Source organism: Corapipo altera, unplaced genomic scaffold, assembly GCF_003945725.1.
Source record: "Corapipo altera isolate COAL_440 unplaced genomic scaffold, ASM394572v1 230, whole genome shotgun sequence".
Lineage (NCBI taxonomy): Eukaryota > Metazoa > Chordata > Aves > Passeriformes > Pipridae > Corapipo > Corapipo altera.
The window spans coordinates 249,859-273,456 of record NW_020885002.1 but is presented as its reverse complement, the minus strand read 5'-3'; positions in this window follow the sequence as shown (position 1 = coordinate 273,456).

Genomic DNA, 23,598 nt, shown 5'->3' with positions numbered 1-23,598 from the left:
GTGAACAGCCTGAGGGCAGCAGGACAGGTACCAGTTCCTGCAGTGGCTTTGAGGCCTGTTGTGCTCGCAGGTAGCAGCACTGCTGCTCACACTGCTCTGAGTGACGCCTGATTTTAATGAGGTGCTTTAAAAGATGCTGCTTGTGAGGCAAACTACAAGGTCTGGCTATAACCAGAGAGGCAGGGGCCTGCTGAGGATCCACTGCTGGTGCTGTGTCAACCATCAGGTGCTCCATGGGCTGCTCAGGTGGACTTGGCACTCCGGTACTTGTGCCAGCCCCTGGGGAACTAGATGGTGTTCACTGAGTTGCAGAGAGCTCCAGCTAACGGTTCTGTGGTTTCTGAGGCAGAGAATCAGTTTGAATCTTCCCTTCCTCTGGCACAGGGAAGAGAACTTACTGCTGAACTACCAACTTTTCATGTTCTGCAGAACTTCTGTAATAACCAGAGGAGATTTTTGTGTGTGTGTATATCTCTGACACGAAGAAAGAAAGAAAACCTTTGAAATACAAAATTGTTTCCCCTCTGTTTCATCTAGCTGCCACAATGAACAGTCAGGTCATAAGACAACAGACTTCTATAAGACACTGTAACAGGTATTTTGTGATAATGTTTATCGAGTGCACCTTCTGAGTGCTGCATTTGAAGCATTGATGGGCAAAATCTCAAGAACTGTGCACCTACATCCATTACATGTTTCTAAAAATCACTCTCCAAACTAATTGTGAACAGGTATAAAGATTGTATTGGCATTTCAGTACTTTGAAGAGTGTGTTTTAGCTTCTGTTGGGAAGGGAACAAAAATACATTGTTCCCTGTATTGACTTTCTGTTCTTTAAGTTGAACCATTTTAAAGAGAGGATATTTTTGGAGACTGTCCCACCCATGTATAGATTTCTCCCATTCTGTTATCTGCACCTACTGGGATACCATGTTGAAGACTGCATACTGACCTTTCACAGAGCTCCAGTTCTGCTGTAAAATGAGCTTTCTAGAATGAATCAAGCTTTGTTACTTGGTTCAGTCAGTGGTCAGTTTGGTACACGAATTGCCTGGGATGGATTGGTCTATTTTAATTATTCTTGAAGTGATATGTTATTAGAAGAGCCGAGTTTGGGGTTACAGGTGATCACAGGACCATGGTGGATTGACCCTGTCACACAACTAAGCACCCACCAGCTGCTTGCTTGTTGCCTCCTGCAGCAGGTGAGGGAGAGAATCAAAAGAGAAAAAAAAAACCTTGGGGGTTAAAATAAAGACAGTTCAATAAGTGAGAGAAAAAAATAAAAGGAGAGGAAAACTAAAAAGTGATGCAAAGGCAGACACACCACCTAACACCAGCAGACCCAGCTGGTCTCTGAACTGTGGCTGTTTTGGAAAGACTTTCCTCCCAGTGTTATTGCTGAGCATGATATTTTATGGCATGTGACACCCCTTCGATCAGTTTGGGTCAGCTGTCTCTTGTGTGTCCCTTCCCAGCCTCTTGCCCACCCCCAGCCTATTTGCTGAGGGAACAGAGTGAGAAACAGAGAAGAGCCTGAAGCTGTGTGAGCACTGTTTGGCAATAGCTGACCCATAGGTGTGATACCAGCACTGTTTTAGTCACAAATCCAAGGTACGGCACCATATGCGCTGTTATGAAGAAAATTAACTCTATCCCAGCCAGACCCAATGCAAGGACATAACACCAACACAAACCACTGGTAAATATTATAAATGCAGGTAGGCTTAGTGATTTCATATCTGTTACTGTGCCTTAACTCCCAAATGCTTAGGACTTTGCTGGAACTTGGACTGTGCATCAGCCAAACAGGGAAATCAGAACTTCTCTGTATGTTTACCTGCTGAGGTCAGTAATATTGGTGCCATTCTCTTCAGCAGACTCAGAATTCACAAAATTTAACTGTAACTGCAGGTTCAGACTGTTTTTCAGTGCCAGGTATTAATTGCCTCAAAGCATTTGCAATCTTTGGGAAATTCTTAAGATCAAAAAAGTCATTAGACTGATGTAGAAAGCCATTAATGAAATGCTGAACCTATGTGTCACCACATTTTGCTTCTGCTCGTAAAGCCATGTAGGACCTATGTCTGGTTTTGTCTGCTTTTTCTGCTCCATATTGATGCAAGTGCAATTCTCATTTACCTTATGAGACCAGAGAGATCTCTTTTTGCTCATTTCCAGAACTCGTGCTCTTTGATGGACTGCCTGTGGCTTAACACCCTGCATGAGAAGTAGAGGGCAGACAATACTGAAGTTATTCCATTAGAGAGATTTCACACAATGGTGAGCAATTAAAGATTGTAGTAGACTTGACTACACTGGAAGCTGATAAAATGGTTCATTTCTCCCATTCTTCTGTTTATCACAAGTCATTCATTTTAACAGGCTGTTTGTAGCTCTGCTTCTGAACTCTACATAACACTTCTTAAAAATCTTTTTACTTTTGATACATACAAGCAAATCAGACAGAGCTTTTCAGTAGGAAGCTCAAAACCAGAGGTGCCTAAGGAAAGAAAAAATTACTAAAAAGATGGTCATATTGGCAATTGCTTGTTGTTCATGATACAATTATGCTCTATGATACAATACAATGCAACACTGCCTTACAGGTTAAAACTGAAAAACAGACTATATAGGGATGGGCACTAGAAACAGATAGTCCCCTGGATCATAATTATAATGGCAATGGGAGGGCTGAACCGCTGCAAACCTGTTAGGTGACTTTGAGTAAATCACCTCATGGGGCTTCGAGTATAGACAACAGTATTTTCTCTTCAACACCTTCTGAAAAACCTGTCCCTGATCTTTACCATAAAAAAAAAAAAATGTTTGCAGTTTGGCTACAAAAGAAAACAAGTGTTTTATTTCTTGCTTTACAGATGGGGACCCGAGTGATACCATAATATGGTCTGCAACCTTCTGAGTACAGAGAGCCTTATGTGTCTCAAAAAGTGCTTTAGAGTTCACTCCAGAATAGTGAACCTGAATGATTTACAGGGGGTGATTGAAAGTTACAATGCAAAGAATTGTACATAAACTTTCTGAACTCAAGTTCTACACCAGAACCAAAACCACATCTTGGCATGTCAAAGAGGGACTGTATAATTCCTGAGAAAGAATGCGTGAAACTGGGATGTTGCACTGTTTCCCTGGATATAATTTTTTTACTATTTCACTGTAAAATTTCCCTGGAAATAGGATAAAAATAGGGATTCTGGAGGTAAAATTTAAGTGAAAATGGGTGCTTTTATTGGCAGATAAGTACATCAGTAGGCACCTGGACATACACAACATAAAAATAAATGTCATATATCTACATATACACAAATATATTTAGAACTTACATAGATAAAAATATATTCATATATAAAATATCTCTTTGGGCTACAGAGGAGGTAACACAGAAATGAAAAGGTTTGTGATTTACAGTGATGAAAACACTTTTCTACAGTCACTTTCTTGTGATGGGTTGAAATGTGATTTGTGATTATCAGGAGGAATTGTATTTCAGAGACAGATTTTGAATTAAATTGGCTTTACTTACCAATGTTTTGCAGCTTTGAAGTTCCATTTGTTTGATAAAGATTTTTAGATTGTTCAGAGTCTACTCCATTAATTATTATGAATTTTACTGGGGGGGATGAACAAGAAACACTTTGAAATTCTCTCTTTACAAAACAGATGGGTCCTTTAACTCTTATGCCATTATCCATACACACAGCACAGTAATGCAGGAGCTTCAGTCTTATTTACTTCAGTGGTATATTGGCAATGTTATCACAGAGCCAGATTCATCTGGCACGTTTTTATGAGCTGCTTTGTCACTAGGCTTGACTACAGGCCGAAAAGTTTGATGAGAAGTCCAGCTGCTTCCATCTGTGCTGGTATTGCTGCTTAAACAGCTGCAAGAGACACCTAAGAAACTTTTAGAAACAAAGGGAGACATGGACTGGAGACCACGTTCAGACCTGGAGCTTCACCGGGAATCTTGGGATGGATTCAGCCTGGGAAAAGGCGGCCCTGGACTTGCTGGACCCAGGCCAGCCTGACAGCTGCAGTTATCAAGGAACGGAATATGATGGGGAAATGAAACTCCAAGCAAGGTTCTCCACACCATATGTTTTGAGACTGCTCAAGGCCTTAGACTTTATGTAACAAAGCAATTCAATGACAAGATGCTGTTTAGCCATATTTGCTCCTCGTGTTGCTCGTTGGGGAGGACGGGGCTGCAGCAGGAGGTATTTTCAGTGATCACAGAGGGTGGTTTGCCCACTCACTGCTAATTACAAAGATCTTAATTTGCTAGCACCAGGAATTCCCCTCAGGCCTCCAACATTATTGAATTAAGTCCTGCCCAAAGACAATTAGCTGCTCTTGAAAACGTCTGTTACAGTTTCTGGAAAATGTGGGGATGCTCTTTATTTATTTGAGTTGAGGAACATTTTTTCTCAGTTGATCTGAATTCTGTGCAGTCTATTCAAGGGGGTTTATTTCACTTTGTAGGACTAGTCATTGCTGTGGGGGAGGAAGGTTTTGTTGCTTTTTTGTCTTTTCCTTCACAAACAGTCTACACATGGGATTCTGTCACCTAAGCCTGTTCAAAATGTACTGTAAGCCTCTCTGCATGTGATCTATTTGCTAAATCTTTGTTGAGATTATAGGCAGCTTAACTGCTTTGTGTTGTGTGCTTGTCCATTTAAATTCTGTGATGTACACAGGAATGGGAGGGTGGTATCTAAAGTCTGCATAGCAGGAGAGGAAGCACTGATCCCTGGCTGTAGGGAGAGAGCCTATTTCTTCGTTTAAGCAGTCTGGTGTTCCTGCAGGAGTGGGAAAGCACTGCCTTCATAGCACACAAGCTATAGAGATGCTTATGTTTGCTTGGAGGAAAGAGATCTGATTAACAATATCTGAGTGCCCAAGGCAGCAATTATTTTGGATTCACCTGCACTCACTGTGCTTGGAAAAGAGAAAGTGTGAGGAGTGTTGCTCCTGGCTTATTTCTCCTTGGGTGGAAAATCTAGGGGCATATATATCAGACTTTTCATGTTGAAGGATCCTACTTTTGATTTTTATCATTATAGTTTATGAGCATTCTAGGAATGGTCCAGGATTTTTTTTATGTGTCATTTATTTGTCAACACTTATTTTATTTGGATTATAGTAATTTATATGAGTTCTGATGCATTGGGTACAGTTCTGATGGTTACAAAGTAGAGTAGACAAGAAGAAGAATAGGTGAATGGAAGAAACATAATTTAATTTAAAACAAACTGGAAAGTGAAATCAAAGTTGAAAAACATGGTAAATAATGTTAAAATTATGTCTTTATGGACAGAAACTTACAAGTGTACTTACAACATTCACAGTCTGTCTTAGACAGGTACAAACTAGGTTTGAAACAGAAATCTTATTATAACATTTAGAGGGATGTGTGATGTCCTTCTTGCAGCTCATGCATGGTGGTATAGAAATGTATCTGTGTCCCCCTCTCAGTCTAAGTGTGCCAAAATAAAACATGATCCAGGGCAGGCAAGACACAGTGGATGCCATTAACTTACTCAACAGGTAGAGCATTTTCCTTGAACATTTCTTCTAAGCTCAATATTTGTACTTCTTGCTATCTGGCCTGATAGCTTTGTAAGGTAAAGATCCTAAAGGAAGGCTTAAAGAAGGACTTCTGATTATAGTGTGATGAGAAAATACCGATATTTACTATCTGCAGGCCAATGGAACAATTTTTTCCTAGTGCAGAATTCTACAAAATGGATAAATTTTCTGTTAATGTACCTTAATAATAAATTTGTTCATTTATTCCTTATGATGCCAAGATCTGTGTACAAGTCTGTGTTTTCACATTCTCTCCAAGGCTCTCTCTCTTGCACCTGTTACATTTGTTTTCTCTCTTCTGCTAATATCTTCCTTTCACCCCCTGATATTCTCACCTCATCCAATCTGTCTGTGTTTCCAGCTTGTCCACAATCTGGACAGCTCTTCCTGGATCTACCACTCTGCTGGAATGGTACTGCAACATCTGTTTTTTGTGCTGGTAATGCTCAGGAGTCCTGTTTGATAACTTGGTTTTGTCTTTTTTATCACCTCCTACCCTTTTGATTTTCATATGCATTAATAAATTATCTTTGCTGCTCTTTACTGGACTTGATCCGGTATGTCCATATATTTCCTGGGTTGGGGAACCCAGAACAAAACACATTCTTTGGGTTTTCTGAGCTGTATTTTGTGTCCTTGTGTTTGAAATCATAGAACCAGATAATTTTTGTTTTCCTAAGGCAAGTCACATGATAATGGCTGTTGTCACTTCCCTTTGTAAAAGCAGGTATCCAAAGCTATGCTTTTCAATTTGTTTTGCAAGATAATATCTGTATTCTCTCTCTAAAAGAACCCACAAAACTGAAAAGAAACCACCATAGAATGTGTCTCATGTTGAGAATGATTTAGGAGAAGGATGAAGGAGATGAGAGTTCCCTCTGGCAACAGAGTCCTGGATAAAGGTTGTTACATCAGAGTGAGTTGTGACATGCAGGGATGAGACAAGCTCAAGGAGATATTTTGGGTTAAAACCAGGCTGTTGTTTTCTGAATTATTTGTGAAGCCTATATGTAAATCAAGTGATAATTGAATAGATATTCAGAAAATTGCCAAGGGCAGATTGTTTCAGGGATAAGAGATTGACACAATTAGCTAATTTTTTTATTAGGTCAAAGTATATAAAGAGCCAGAAAAATGTCAAATATCTGTTGATCAGTGGTTAAAATTCAGAGTCCTGTCAAAATTTCATGGCAATCCTTCAGTCTTGTCCCCAAAGGTTCTTCTCTTAGATTCCTCATTTTACTTCCCTTTGAATTCACATTGCTCTTTCGATAGCACTTTTCCTAATCTAACCTTGCTATAAAATTCTGGCACTTGCCATATATGACTTTACGTGGAAAAAGTGAGAGGGAAAAGAGCCTCTGCGCAATTTTTTCCCCCTTTGTTCATCAGTCTAATAACCACAATGAATTATCCTTCATTGATACATCTAATCCCTTTTTTGAATCTATTGGCCTCCCAGAGCACCCTAATCCAGGAGTTCCACAGCTGAATTACATTTCCTCTATTGCATTTTGAACTTGCAGCCTGATACTTAGCACTGGTTCTTATACTGTGAGAAACTGAATGGTCACCTCCTATCCATCCTCTACATACTACTGTTAATTTTTAAAGGACCTTATCATATTAATTTCTTAATGTTAATTGTTCCAAATAAAAATGCTTGTGAGTATGTAATTATCACTAACTTCCTGATTGGAGAAATATTCTTGCTCTCCATCATCTAGGCAAGATTTACAAGAAAATAGAAGGGGTCTTTAAGAAGAAACACTAGTTAGGTTTACTTATTTCTGCTACATAAATTCAGACTTCTACTGGAGCAGAGTTTACATCTGAAAAAGTTTTATTTGTTTGCTTTTTTATGGGACATCAGATATTACAGAGTGTCCTAGCCTAGTTTTCCAGAGATTTCTCTGACTTTTGATGGTGTTAAAACAATTTAAAGCAACCTAGACTTAAATGTTATTGGAATTTGCACTGGACTTTCCTAAAATTCAGGGGTTATAGTGCCCCTCATTTATAAAGAAAAAAATTTGAATTTAATCAAGCTGAGCTATTTCCAAATGTCAAGTTTAATGAAACCCCAGGGAAAACTCAGTTGATGACATAAGCCATAAAGTGAAGATTAGAGGTCTTTTTTAAAGATAAATCAAAAAGTTGGTATAGACGATGTTGGGAGAATCTTTCTCCTCTCCTCAGAATATCAGGCTAAGCAATCATAAAAATAATATATGACATTAACTCTTCTTTTGTTTCTATTATGAAGATACAAAAATCAAAGGGTAAGAATCAGCTACTTAACTATGATTTAAAAATCCAGTGCTGCTGAGGCATTCCAAGTTTTAAATGTGAGACCATTTTTTGGGGGGGGTAAATGACATAAAAGTGCTGTCATTGGAAGCATGACTTGACAAAACTTTCTGTTTATCAAGGTCAGTAAGGTTCAAGAAGGTAAATAAAATAATTTCCTTTCCTCGTGCTCCTGGGGAACAGGACACTGACAAGGCTGTAGTAACCATGGATTTGTTTTTCACAGCTCTTTATAATGAACTTCCTTTCCAGTTTGAATAAAAATTCCTTACTTTAGGAGTGAGAAAACAATTCACAATGGTATAACCTTTCACCTTCATTGTACTGGTGAACTGGTTTGCAAATTTTTTTCTTTTATGAGTGACTTTATGTACTGAGGAGTTGACTTTGTTACTTGTGCTGCAGAGTTAGTTGAAGTAGGACAAATGTGCTCACTGAGGATGCAGGAGGTGAATATATTCTAGCTTTTAACTTGAAGGTTATGAACTAGGTATTTTAAACCTTAAGTAAGCAAAAAACATTTGATAGACTGAGGAAAGGAGAAGAAAGGCCCACTGAGCCTCCAGAACACAGAGGCAAAGAAGGTCTCCAGGGTAATGGATAAAGAAATTACAGACACAGGAAGGAGAAAGTGAACTGAAATTATTGCAGTTGAGGTGCATTTTTGCTGAATTGCAGCCACGTGAATGTTAAGTTTTTACTCTGCCTGATTCCCTAAGTTCTGCTACGTCAGGAGGGGAAAGATTTCACTCCTCCAGTTTACTGTAGACAAATGTCTTTGATAAACCACCTTGTGGAAGAAACTGTTTTTCTCCATGGATTTGGACACAGGAATCCATGATGACTTGCTCAGGCTGAATGTCTCTGTGTGTGTCAAGATAACAAAGTTCCTGAAGGTTCTCACTTAAAGTGAAGAGAGCAGCTTACTGGCACTGGAAGCTGAAGCTTGATGTTTGGCTAACTTGTGGTGGAATAGCATGTTTAGGGGAATGTTGCTGCTGCTGTCCTAGTTGGGAGAGCAGAGAGGAAGTTGCAGAAAGTCTGATATATTCCTAGGATTTCAGTCAGTGCCTGACAATTGCTGGTTTTTAAAAGTAACTATTTTGTTAGAACACAAAAGATTAAATTGCGGTCTATCCCCGAAAGGTCTCATAATCAAGAATGCTCCATGCAAAGAAAAGAAAGAAAGAAAGAAAAAAGCAAAAAGCGCCAAATAAAATCCAACCAACCAAACAAAAAGCAAAAAAACCCACCAAACCCAAACCCCCAAAACAGACAGGAAAAAACCCTGCAGACCCTGATTCTTGTTTCAAACTGGCACTATAACAGGGTTTTACCTAAGCTGCAGTTGACTACTCTGTTCTCAGCTACTTGATATTGCACAAGCCTTCGCTGCTACTGCCTCATCTCTCATATTCTTCCATATGGATTTAGAACAGAATCCAAGCAAGAAACTGTCCCCATGGTAAGGAGCTGAAGGTAAGGAATGAGTGGGGGAAAAAAATCAATTCCTTTATGTATTAGTATGAGTTTTAAACCTTTACAGGTAACTGCTACTCAGTAGTTTGTGGTCATGTTCTAACAGTCTTTCAACATAGCATTCCAAAATTCTGGACAATCCCACTAGCACAGTTTTAACTGTCTGGGGATCTGTCTTCAATACTGTGCACTTTACATGTTTCCTGTGTACCCAAAATAGTTAGTCCAGGACTGTCTCTTCTGAACTTGGACTGGCACTCCTGGTACTGACATAGTTTGTTGAATACATACAGTACTTTACTACAATGTAAGACAGATTTTTTTTAATCATAAGCAGTGTTCCATTAATTATTAAGCAGCAAGCCATTGTTAATTTTACAAAGACAATAAAATATTATGAGATAATAGTAATAGTGTATATTAAACTCTACTCATAGCTATGACATTATTAAATCATATAAATAAAATACAAACAACATAAAGAGAAAACATTCCACTCCAGGAATGAAATCTTAAGATTTTGAGGGTATAATTTTTCCTAAGGAAAAAATTGTAAAAGTTCTGTTCCATAGATCTTACCTGATTTGAAGCACTAGCACTTTTTTTAAATGAAAGCATGCTGTGCACAGTAAAAATCTTGATTTTCTTTTCCCAGTCAGTTTTATCTGCTCTTAGCACCTCATATGTTTATAGATGCATTGTGCTAGGCAGTTTTTAGGCAAAAGACTGAAAGTTCATCTTTGAGGAGACCATGGTGTCCAACCAGCCATAAGATGTAATACTGGGTACTTACTGGATGCTGTCTTACACCTTCAGCTCAGAAAGGTTAAAAATACAGCAATTAGAATCACCTTACAGAGGGGGACAGGGTTGGTTTTCTTCACTTTTACCTGGTCTTTCTTGACATTTTCTATTTTGAAACATTCTTGTTAGATACTTGGTGTTTTAAAAATAGTTGAATGTGCTAGCTCATAGTTTTGTCCCATAATAGGTTGGTACTAAATCACTCAGAATGTCTAGAAAGTTCAGCATCCAATATATCAGAAGGAAAATTAAAGCAGCATCAGCAGTAACAGCATTAGAGGGTCCCTTCCTTGTTTCCTTCCTTCCTTCCTTCCTTCCTTCCTTCCTTCCTTCCTTCCTTCCTTCCTCCCTTCCTCCCTTCCTCCCTCCCTCCCTCCCTTCTTTCACTTCCTTACTTTTTCTTTCTTTCTTCTTGATCCAGTCACAAACCTTCTTTTTCTCTAAATATTTTTGCATTCACTATGCCTGTTTCAACTATCTCCCACTGCACCATAACCTCTCTGCCACACAGAGTAACTTTTACTGTTTTAAGTCACTGTTCCACATTATTCATTTATTTATTTTGGTTTGGCTTTCTCTGGTTTTTCCTGCGGCCTTATTAGCACGACTCCCTGTAACTTAGTAGACTGTGTTCCCATTCCCTGCTACCTGTGGTCACAGTAGCCTCCTTTCCTCCCTCACCTTCTCCCTCAATGCTGGTGAAAAACAGCCCACTGAAGATTATATGGAGCATGAAATAGCCCAGGAATGGCTTTTCTCGCGCTACTTAAACTTCATTTAATGAAGCTGCAATACAATGCCATCAGCTGAAAAATGTGATGGGAATTCACCTCATCGGCTCAGGAAAGCATCTGTTGTGGTGATCTGGAGCTGTCTTAGCTAAAGGCTAAACAGTGCTATTTTTAAAGCACATTCCCATCATGGAAACAAGGAAATGGAGTTAGCGGAGCATAGAGGAATGATCTGAAATTCGGGATGTGTGTTGTAGGGGACACTTCAGTGCAGCAAGTCAGTGAAGCTAATGTTTGGGTCATTTCAAACTCAGCAAAATCAGTTTTTCAATTCTTTCAAGTATGTCACCCTCATGACTCTGTTTTTAATTAAATGGTGCTCAAATTCTTTAGATTTTTTATTTACTATTTCCGAATCTTCTCCACCTCCTCTTTAGCAGTAATATTTTGCCAAACTGAACAGTGTGGTTAAATAATGATCATTGCTCCAGGCAAAATAGGAGTCTGACACTGTTTCTTCATAACAAAACCTCATTGCAACCTAACCCAAAATGCATATTTCATATCTCTGTTTGGGTGTTAATTTTGCTGACCCAACACATAAAAAAACACCTAGAAATTTACTGATCTACTGAAATAACTAATGATCTGTACATTAGGAAGGAATCAAGTTGTTTAAAATTAAGCAGAGCCCTAGGACTTTGCAAAATACGAGATTGACCCCTAAATCCTATGCAATCAATATTTAATTGCACAGAATCAACAAAATAAGGAAAATAAAATATCAAAAAATTAGAATCCTCCACATAATTCCTGCAGAAAAAAATCCCTTTGGATTAAGAGTTGGTAGGGTCAGTGGAGAGTGTTGGGTGGCATTAGAAGGACTCAGAAAGTTTTCTTTCTCAGCTGTGTAGGGATCCCCTTCCTACACCTGCACAGACAGGACATGGCAGTTTCTAAAGCAGCATGTACAGAAATTTTTTTGCTCTGAAAGATCTTGGACCTCAGGCTAAATTCACTTTTTTGAAAGCAGAAGGGAGAAGCATTTCTGTGTTTCACTAAAGAAGGATGAGTTTTTTTTCCTTAGGATGTTACTTTTAAAATTCCAGTTGTTTAGCGTCTCTTGTATTTCTAGTCTTGGAAACTGGAAACTTGGAGACTTGGTTGGAATCTTAGAATAGTCCCTGATAAAATTAATTGGGCTGTGAAATGATGAGTCATCAAACGTAATTTTAAGGTGTTAGTCTTGGACTAAAATGGCCATGTCTGTAGGATGGAAAACATTGATTTGTTGTAGGGTTGCTCTCCTGGCTCAAATGTGCTCAGCAGACTTTAAAGGGATGACTTCTTTCCTCAAGACTTTATGTTGGTGCAGACATACTGTTCTTTTGATCCTAACTGAAGGATCAGCTCCTCTCCCTCCTTGCAATCTGTATAGAACTGACATTGACCAACTTGATAAATTTCTGTGATGAAGAAATTGGTCTTGTAGACAAAGGGAGAGCAGTGGACACTGTCTGGACTAGCAGTGCATATTGTCTGCCTGGATTTCAGTGAGGCCTTTGACATTGTCTCCCACAAGATCCACATAGACAAGCTGGTGGTCTATGGGCTGGATAAGCAGATGGTGAGGTGTGTTGAAAACTGGCTGAGTGGGATCACCACTCTCTCGCTCGTGTTGAGAGAGTGATGATCAACATTACAAAGTCTAGTTGGGATCCAGTGACCACCAGTGTATGCCCAGGGTCAACACTGGGTCCAGTCCTTTTTAACATCTTTATTAACAGTCAGAATGATGGCATAGAGTGAACCCTCAGAATTTTGCTGACAACACCCCTCTGGGAGGAGTGTTTGATATACCAGAGGGTTGTGATATACCAGAGTGACCTCAGTGGGCTGGAGAAATGGAACAACAGAACCTTCATGGAGTTCAACAAGGGGAGGTGTGAAGTCCTGCACGGGAAGTCGTGAAGTCCTGGAGATCCTGGTGGACACCAAGCTGACCATGAGTCTGTAATGTGACCTTGTGGCCAAGAAAGCCAGTGGTGCCCTGGGCTCTGTAAGGAAGAGTATTTCCAGCAGGTTGAGGGAGTTGATCCTTCCCCTCTGCTGAGCACTGGTGAGGCCACACATGGAGTACTGTGTCCAGTTCTGGGCTTCCCAGTGCAAAAGAGATATGGGCGTACTGCAAAGGGCCACAGAGATGATAAAAGGAACTGGAGCATCTATATTATGAGGAGACACCCATAAGAGAACAAAGACTAATCAGCCTGGACAAAAGAAGGCTGGGGGCAGAATCTTAATTATGTACATAAATATCTAAAGGGAGGGTGCAAAGAGGACAGAGACAGGTTCTTTTCAGTGGTGCCTGGTGACAGAACCAGGGACAACAGGCACCAACCAAAACACAGCAGGTTCTCTGGGCACTGGCACAGGTTGCCAAGGGAGGCTGTGGAATCCCTATCCCCGGAAATACTCAAAAGCTGTCTGGACACAGTCCTGGGAAACTGTTTCTAGGTGGCCTTGTTTGAGCAGGTGGGTTTGGACCAGATAACCTCCAGGGGTCCCATCAACATCAAGTATTCTGCAATTCTGTGATTTGTATTGAAAATAAAAGTGGATGAATATATTGTAATGTATGTTCTTACTTTAATTTGACAGAAACACAAAACCTTGGCCTCGAACAAAATCTGTTCTGTTGGGTGATCCAGTAGAGAACAGGTCTTGTATTAATCACTATGAAACCACTCTTATTGTCATAGAAGTGTAAAACCTTAAGGACAGACAGATCTAATACCTCAACTTTTTCTGCAAGTGATGACAAGAGCATGATCTAATTTGGGTTTTAACAGAACGTTGTCTGAAATGAAAATAACTGGACTCACTGTATTTGACAGGCACTGGTTTTGTAAATTAATTTTAGAAGATAGTCTTGTTTCAAGTGCTATTTGGTTACATCAGATATTTGACATGTTATGTGTTGTCACCAATGTACACATTTACTATTAGAAATCTCCATATCTGACAGTGCTTATTTGTGAACAAAAATAAAAATTGGTATGTGTGCTTCTGCCAACTCAACCAGCCAGCCTGTTTAAAACAATGACAAATTATTGTTAAAATCTCAGGGGAATAATGTACAGAAGAAATGAATGCATCACACTTATTGAACAACTGTATCTATGAGTTACTTTGTGAATTCTGACACTGAAGAATCCACTGTTCAAGCCACAGTGATGTGTAGAATTGAAAGGACTCTACTGCTGTACAGTGAAGTTATTATGAATTCACAAGTGTTCTATAGCAGGAGCTGTTTGTTTGAGATGAAAGGACACTATTACACTGTCATACTTGAAAGATGGTTCCTTTCAGCCAGCTCGGTCAGCAAGATGTTTTGTCTGAAATGTATGAAGAACGGGATGTTTTTATAGCTTTCAAATGAAAAGAGGTGTGTAATAATGGTAAGGGGTTAGAAACAATAAAACCAGTTCACTCTAAACAACTTTCTTCAGAGCAGGCAATTTATATGTTACCTGAGGGGAAGGGCATCCACCCATGTGTGTCTGAAGAGCACAGTGTCAATTAATCTGTATTTATGGTTTCTGTTGTTAAACAGAGGTGTGAAGCATGAATGAAGACGGGAAGGTTGAATGACTGCAGACAGCCACAGGACCTTCTCAGGAAAACACAGCAGCATCATCCAGCTCTTCTGTGTTTTTCCTACTCCTTCTGATGGCTTCCTCAGTGAGGCTGAGCGTGGTCCTACCAGGATGGATTAGTTCCTGGGTTTTAATAAAAGAACCTTGAGATTCGTGTTCTTGTCATGTGTCTGCTGGGCTCATTTCAGAGAGAACTGAGTATGAGTGTTTGGAGTTAGGCTGGTTTTCAAGGATTAATCAGATCATAAAAAGATAGCAAATTATATCCTTGCTACATTAATGTTACTACTCTCTGATATAAGAATATAAATCTACAATTCTTATGGAAGATTATGTATACAGTGAAGAAATACCTGCTGTTTTCAACAAACTACTCAAGCTATGGAGAAGCAGCCTAATGACAGAAGCCAAGAGCTCACGGAAAGCTGCTTTGGTCTGCTGGGGAATCTGCAAGAGAGACCTCTCCTCACTGCAGAGAAAACCAAACCTCCAAGCTGCACGTAGAGGCACAGGAATTGGGATATGTGGAACAGTCCTCAACGTGGTACAGATTTTCTTTTGTGAGGCAGAGTCACATCCACAAAAATGGGGGTTGTAACAGTACAGGTCACATACCATGCCCTGTTCTGTCATTTAGCTTGTGAACTTTGCAGGGATAAATAATAATTCTGAATGTATGAGCATAGGAGCAAGTTACTGGGACTGAGTTTGTGGCACACCAGCTATTCAACAGAGCTCCCCACGGGAACATCCTAATGCTGGATGTCACATCAGGAAGCACCTCGTGCAGTCCATGTTTGCAGCCTACTTTTTCACAGTTGTGCTGGAAGTGGTTCTCTTTGTTTTGGGCAAAGCAGTTGCACAGTTACAGCTGGCTACAGACCCAATGGTTAATTCTCACTACAGAGCAGTAGGTATTTCCCTCCTTCCTTCTTTTTTTGCTTTTACACTTGTTCTCTGTGCAGGGGTGTGGATTTTAGTGAAGGATTACATGAAGGTAGGTATAGAAAGCAGGTCCCAGGATGGCTTTCAGTTCTTGCTCCTCCTTTCTGCCTCTTCAATCCATCCTCATCCCTGGAATATTGGCCTTTTCAAAAGGGAAAGATGTGGCAACATCTCATCATGTAGAACTTCATCCTGGTACTCATTTCTCTTACCCTCAGTCATATTGGCAGTAAGGAAACAGCAGGGAATTGCATGTATTTAGGAAGCTGAACCAAGCAGGATTTGATCTGAATGTCACACTGAGCAGAGAGACATTTTGCTCAGCTGACACTTTAACAAAAGAAAACTTTAATCCATACTTGGAAAAAACCCCAAACCAATGAATAAATCTTTTAAGCTCACATCTCTTTCTCTCATACAAAACATCCTCTTTGTGCTTAAAATGAATCAAGACAACTGTAAAAAAGAAATTCAAATCATATTCCTTTGCAGTGTCCTAACTGGAGTGTAATATTGTGGGATAGCTCCCAAATCAGGTTTGATGAATTCCCTCAGAAAGATGAAGGAGAAAAAAACCCTATATAAATCTTTCTTGTTCTCATAATTGCAACTGCTTCACGTGCTAGAAAATACACCATATGAGTGCAAAAAAAGTCCAAGTCACAGATAATGACTATGTATCTCATGAAAGAATGGTACAGTTAATAATAAACCCTTTAAACCTGTCTTTGCTATCAGACTTAGTTCCTATAGCCTTTATAAATGAAATAATTTGATTTTGTCATTTAAAAGGAGCTAACTCTGGGGGTCCAAAATCAAGCATATATTTTGTTACATCTCAAGAAAATGTCTCTTTCTATTGGCCATTAGTAACCTAAAGGCAATGAGTACCTCCAATCATCCATATAAATCTCCACTTTTATGAGAACTGAAGCTGCCAGATCAGTTAACTTATCACGATGGAAGGCACAGAGGCTTGTGAGATGGAAACTGATATTTTGCAAGCTGTTTTGCTTTATTTAATCTGAATGCCATTGTAAACTTGAAAAGAGCTACAAGGAGACTTAATTTGAAAACATAAAGGTCACCAAAGGCCTAACAAATGGGATGCCTTTGGCAAAAATGTACTTGCTGACTTGAGCACTACCTCTGAAAATGAAAACAAACCAATATATGTTATAGTCAATTTGAATGCACAGACTCTGGGTGTATTTCCTTTCTTAAGGTGGCTGAGCAGGCACAACCTTAGTGCTATTTCAACCAGACAAGTCTATTTGCTCTCATTTGATGTGTGGTGTTAAGAGTAAATAGTGATAGCAAATGCTGATACTGTGGAGCTGCAGATTGTCAGAGCTGGGCTCCTTGGCTCACTCAGAAATAACCCACGTGTTGATATTCACATAGGTTGCACTGAATCTGCACCAGGTAATGACTCTTTCCTGTAGCTGACCTGAAGAATTAAAGGCAGTACAGAGATTCTCAAGGTCCTGATGGCCACGAGTTCCAAAAGTAGGGTACAAATATGTCATCATGTATTATATTTTGCAAAAAAAACATACTGTTAGAGAAGCTAATAGATACCACTGAGAAGAATCAGAAATGAAAATAAACCATGTTTTTTCATGAGTGGAAATCAGAAAACAGGCTTGACCACCAACGATCAAAGGAAATGCACATTCATATATATATATATATGTAGAAATATTATTTTATACACTCATATATGTACACATACAGTTTATAAAATATGTTTAGATATTTACACAGACTAGGATAACTTTTTTTGGTAGTTTCTGATATATATTAGGGCAATTTTGTATTGATAACAAGATAACAAACTATGGTTCCTTGATGAAGAGGTTTTTCTGTCCCTTCAGTTTCACTCCTGCAGCCACATCTCGACTGAGAGTCACTCAGAACTTCTTTGAAAACTATTATCTGAACATGGATAAGGTAGATGAAATTTTTTCCCACTAGAGTGGCCATCTGCTCACGAACTTCAAGGTAAGACACATATTTATGATTTCAAGAGTTTATTTCCTTTTATGTTTAATAGATATTAATTCACTGTTTTTTGAATTCATATATGATTTCTGTGTTCTTTCCATTACACTGTCATGTACCTGTCATGGTTTGTGCTTATGGATTTTAGGTAAAGGAGTTTTTGCCTTATACCCATGACTAAAGATGTGGCCTGATTTTCAGTGATGTCAACCACTGACTAATTTTCCCTTATTTGGATTAACTTTGGAATAATGCCTTTTTTTTAGTGACTTTCCTAATATTCACCATGTATGTGCAATCAATGTATACAGCTTCCATTTTATTGTTTTCTTGGATTTAAATCTGCCAGCACCTATATTGGAACCTGCTGGATCATCTTTGAATCTGTCACAATGGTCTCTAAAGTGTCCCAGTTTTTTGTTTTCATGTTATCATGAAAAGAGAACATGACTGACAGATTATTTGGGATTTTTGAGGCTGCAGGGAGAGCCATTTTATGGTAAAACAGTGTATAAATGACCCACACAGAATGGTTTGGGTTGGAAGGGACCTTAAAGATGATCTATTTTCAATCCCCTACCATGGGTGGGGAACCTCCCCCTAGATCAGGCTGCTCAAACCACATCCAACACTGCTGGAATGGGTCAGTTCTGTACTATCTACACAGTTGTATTCACGTTTTCGTGAGGGGATTTTTATTTTGTAGTTGTTGTTTTGTTTCCTGACCCAAAGACAATGAACTTACTATTATGAAAAATTAATGTCAAAAGAGTAAAGACAGCTTTAATGATTGTATGATAGCTGCAGGTGCAGCTATCCATACATCCTAAGATCAAGTACTGTGAACATACAATGCAGGGCTGACTAGAAAAAAAAGTCTGTCATTATTTTTTAACAAGTGATTTTCTCTGTTATATGCCTGGTAGGCAATTATAGACAGAACACCGATGCTGCAGTTACACACTGTCAACCCAGACATGCTGTATTGGTTTATGGTCTTCTAATATGTTGGAACAAAAACCCCATTCATATGAGGAAAGTGACTTCACCTCAAACATCATCCTTGATTTTAAAGAAGTGTGAGGAATATGGTATTAACATGGTGTCAATATAACCTTCCCATCAGGTTAGTCATATTTGAAAATGTGGGGAAATGTAAGCATTCAGATTCTTCTCATGACCCTTCTTAAACACAGTATGGTGAACCAGGTTGTTTACAAATTCTATCCTAAATTGTTTTCCTAGTGGGGAAGCCAAGGTTATGGGTAAAGTACTAACACACAGGAAAGAAATTGGATAGTAGAAGGCTTCTTGCTCTTGCAAAAGATGTAATGTGGATGTGCAGGGGTACATGAAGGAGAATGGGTTCAGCTAGAAATAAGATTTGGTTTCGTAGAGCTGAGGGAAATTAAACATGGGAACAACTTTACTTGGGAAGCAAGAAGGTCCTTAAGTGTTGTGTGCATACTTTTCAACCCAAGATTAAATGTCTTCCCTAAACACAGGCTTTAATTCCAAAAGACAGTCTTCAATTCCACATCTTAGAAGAATTCTCTGGCTTGTATTTATAGAACACTTGGTAATTGCTATATTTTGAGAATATGAAGTCCCTATATCCAAAAGCTAACTTCAAAAAAATGTCCAGTCATTAAATATAGGTGCTTAGAGGAGGGACGAAAGACAGATACATCAATAGGAAAAGGAAAAAAATATGTCTCAATAGCTTCAGTTTGCCTGAATGGATGTTGTTTCAGAAAGCTGTTTTTGTAAACCAGTCCTGGGAAGGTAAAAGTTCCCTTACTGAGTCCCTGTATTGTAACCCCTGATGCCTGGGATTAACTCATGTTATTAGGGTAAAAAGGATCTGGTCACCCCTCTGAAGCTGAAGATGTGTGAAATCCTTTGCAAAGCTGAGACACCAGAAGGATTTATTTTAATGTGAAAGGGCAGGAAGGGAGGTGATACTGTAAAACCAAAAATAAACAGGGGGAGGAGTGGGAGAAACTGGAACAAAATACCATGATTTTTTAAAACCCAAAAAGCATAGTTTTGCAGGCGAGATTTATTTACTGTAAAGTTCCACTTGCTCCAACTTCCTGACCTACTCTGAGTTCAAAACCAAATGTACACGTGGTTTCATTCTAAGTTTTATTGGGCACTATAAAACCGTGAGGGACAAACCAGTCCAAACTCCAGGTTTTTTGGGTGATGTACAATATGGATATCAGATATGTATCTATGGTGGTTACATTTTAACAGCTGTTAGTCTGAATGCTGATTTAGGGCTTTCATTTAACAGACTTAACACTGTGGCACATCTGGACTTTTTTTTAACCAGGTTTTTCAGGGCAAATAAAGTGACTCTACTCCCACTGTTCACTGAGAATAAAAAAAAAAAATCAATAGAGAAAATATTTTTTGATTAATCTAAGTGACTTTTAAACCTCTCCTGTTTATTTTTTTTTCCAACTGAAGACCATTGTTTTTGTTGAAGATGAACTGATTAATGTTGTTATGGTATAACCACTTTTTCTAGTTTCAAGAAACAAGAAATATATTTTGAAAGAAATTTTCACAGGGAATGCTGTTTTAGATAGATATGACAAGGGATTCTCTGGCTAAAATTAGACTACCTGCATGCCTAAATTAAGGCAGAAATTGAAAGAGACACACCAGTTAACCCAACTACAGTGTGTGTTCTACTCTCAAAGTTGATTTTCCTTCCTATGGAATGCCTTTCTGCGGGTGGAAATAATGTAGAATGAATTGTGGACTTGCTCTATGAACAGTGTTACTTGTTGTGAAATTCAAAGATATAATCACTTTGTAAAGAACCTGGCAGATTTTTTCCGGATATAGTTGCATTATTGCAAACATGTGTCTCTGGTAGTCCATAATGAACAAATCAAAATCCTCCCTTACTTAAAATGGATGTATAATGATCTTCATTGAAGACAGATTCCCTGTGCAACACTATGTATCATTAGTGAATATAAAAAAGGAAGCAGGTTCAGAGTAAATCATATATCAAGTCTAAGACCAAGACAAAAAAAGTGCTCAGTCCGACTCATAAAATGTCTTTTCTGTAAAAGAACTCTGTCATCTAACTTTAATTTTGTACACCAAGTTCAACCAACTTAATCAATGTCAGTTTGAGTATATTTTTCAAAATGTCCATCCCCTACACTCAGTGCAAGGTACACGTTTCTCATTAGATGTGCTTGAAAAAATTATATTTCTATACAAAAGGAAAAGTAAGAAGTTCTCATTACATTATTTTAATCTCATTACATCACTTTTCCCCCCAGGTGAGCACAGCACATACATCCACTGCACATCACACTCTGTGCATCTATTCTCCTTGGATAACACGGGTTTAGGAATGAAAGCCAGCCTTTTGCTTGAAACCTTTGACAAGTGTATCTAAGAGCACAGCCTGACCCTATTTCTTTGCTTAGCTTTATTTTCCTGCCATTCTGGAGATTAAAAAATGTGGTCTCTTTTCAGTACAAAGGAGTGATGTATAACTTTTTATACAAAGTCCTGATCACAAAGGGATGCACCTTCAGATTTGTGTCTTAAACCTCTGCTATGGATTTTGACAACACATTGCTCCAGAGTATCAATTTGTTTTGTTGTGAGTTTTTCTTCCCCCTTTGGGAAGATAGGTTTTATTGTTACAACCGTCAAGGCCTGCTCTTTTTGCCAAGGTACTTTTGGAGAAGAAAAAATGAAAAATGATACACAGGCAGTAATGGAGGCTGAGAACACCTGGCAGATGCCTATTGTGAGGAAAACACGTTACTTTCATCTCCTGGCCCTCCCTATTTAGTTTATTTACCTTTCCCTGAACTTTCTGGAAATGCTGTTAACATTTTTCTCTAAGTGGACTATTACAGACAGATACAGAAGAGGAGGTGTTAAATTGTTAGTGCCTCCCTGCCCTACCCAGTCTCTTCCTGGCACTGAAGACAAACCGGTGGACGTCATGGTGACTTTTTACTCCCTCTCACTGTTTAAAACAGAAACAAAGGTCTTTAAAACCCCCAATATTTTCTGTGCAATAAGAGAACCTGATTTGAATTATGTAGAGAGAGAGGCAGAACTCTACAAGGTCTCCCTAGTAGAATGAGAGTGCTGTTGGTTAGAGAGATAAAACTGTTTGGATATTACACAAAAGAACATTGAACTCCAAGGGCAAAATAAAAAAAGGCAGTGTGGTGGCTCAGACTGGTCTGTGAACCAGGAGACACAGATAATACTCCAGGGACTGACACTCACCTGCACATGCTGTGCCTTTGTTTGGATTTATTTTGGTTTGATCATGTGTATGACAGCTCCCTTGGGAAGAACTGGACTGACCATCTTTATCTAGAACTTAGCTAATTACCTTAAACTTTCTTTACAGTTGTGAAAAGACATTCATGGGTGATTCATCTCTTCCCAGATGTGTGAATCCTCTAAAACAGGTCAGAGGAATGGCATCTTGACTCTAAAGGCAGCCTGAGATACAGACTCAGATGCCAATATTTGTTATACAGTCAGGTCTCCCTCTAATCTGGATCAGAGAACAGATCCTTTATGGATATTTGCTAGTATTTCTGTGTTTGTCTTCTATGTGGCTTTTATGGATGGATTCACCCAACTGAAGTGAGGCAACGAGGTGAAAGAGAAGGATTGGGATATTATTCACACATAGAGAAAATCTGTTTTCAGTGAGACAACAAAAATGTTTCATTCCCTTTCTTCCTGTTGGACTCCTCCTTCCTAGCATGTTGTTTATGATGTCCTTTATTTCAGTAAAGGAATTTTGGGGTTGGTCTTTCACGATATCATTTTTCTGAAATATTCATCTGTGTCCTATTCTCCTATTCTGGAACGCAGAAGAAAGTACTACTATTTTTAGAGGTTTACTATAAATAGAGACAGATAATTTTCTGCATCAGCTTCTGAACGAAATTGTTTTAAAACATTGTCTTTGTTCTTCTCCAAAATAATTTTAGAGAAGTGGGGGAGAAAAAAAGCCCCAAACTTCTTTTTAGCTCAAAGTAGTCATTTTTAGGCACTCTTTTGAGTGACTCAGACACTGACATAAGTTTATGCCGTCTTACTTATGGGAGATCAAGACTCAGCAAGGAATTGTCAAGTACTTAGCAAGGATTGCCTAGACTAAGCCCCCTTAAGAAAGAGAGAAAACACTGTTGCAATGGGAGATACCAGCATGAGAATATGATGGTTATGTGATGGTTTGGGTACTTTTTTCTGATGCATTGGGAGAAAGGGCTGAAAGCTTTCTGGTAAGAGTAATGTTTGCAACTCAGCCTTCTGCTTCATGAGTTGTTTGATTTACGTAAATATAGTGCTGTAAAGAAAAAGATCTAACACAAAACCAATTTTCTAGCCTTTAATAATTTTAACACTATTTCTTAGTGCACAGTGAATATTTGGGGTGGGGGAGAATTCAAGTCTAATCCGATGGTTGTTGGTGCTGGGAAAAGTAACTGGTACAAAGCAATTTCATCTTCATTTCTGGAGCTCATGTTTTTGATGTTGGTAAGTGCAAATCTAGTTTTCCTTTGGGTTAGGGGAGAGGAAGGAGTAGATAACTGTTATCTCTGCAAATTCCTCCCTGACTTTTAAAAACAACTTACCTGATATATTCACAGTGTTCTCCCTTCAACAAAACTGGGCTAAGGGTAAGTCCTCCTGGGTTGAGCTTGCAGATCTGTGTATTCCAGTTTCAAGTAAAGCAAAGTGGACTGAGTTGTCTGAAAAGCAGTAGTCGTGACTGCTGGTAAAGTGAAATGATAGGAAGGCTTTCAGGCTGCGTAACTCCCCTACACTCAGCTGCCCTAGATAAGGCTTTTATGGTTCTTCTCTTCGCAGGAGTCAGTTCACAGCTGGAGACACTCAACCAGCTTTAGTCACCGGCGTTGACGCAGGAGAGTCTCTGCACTCTCAGTGTACCAGAACGCCCTGCTAAATCCTCTGGGTCAAAATCAGTGCTCTTACTCCTGCCTTTCCCACTGCCTGTTCAGGCTCTCAAACCCTTTCTG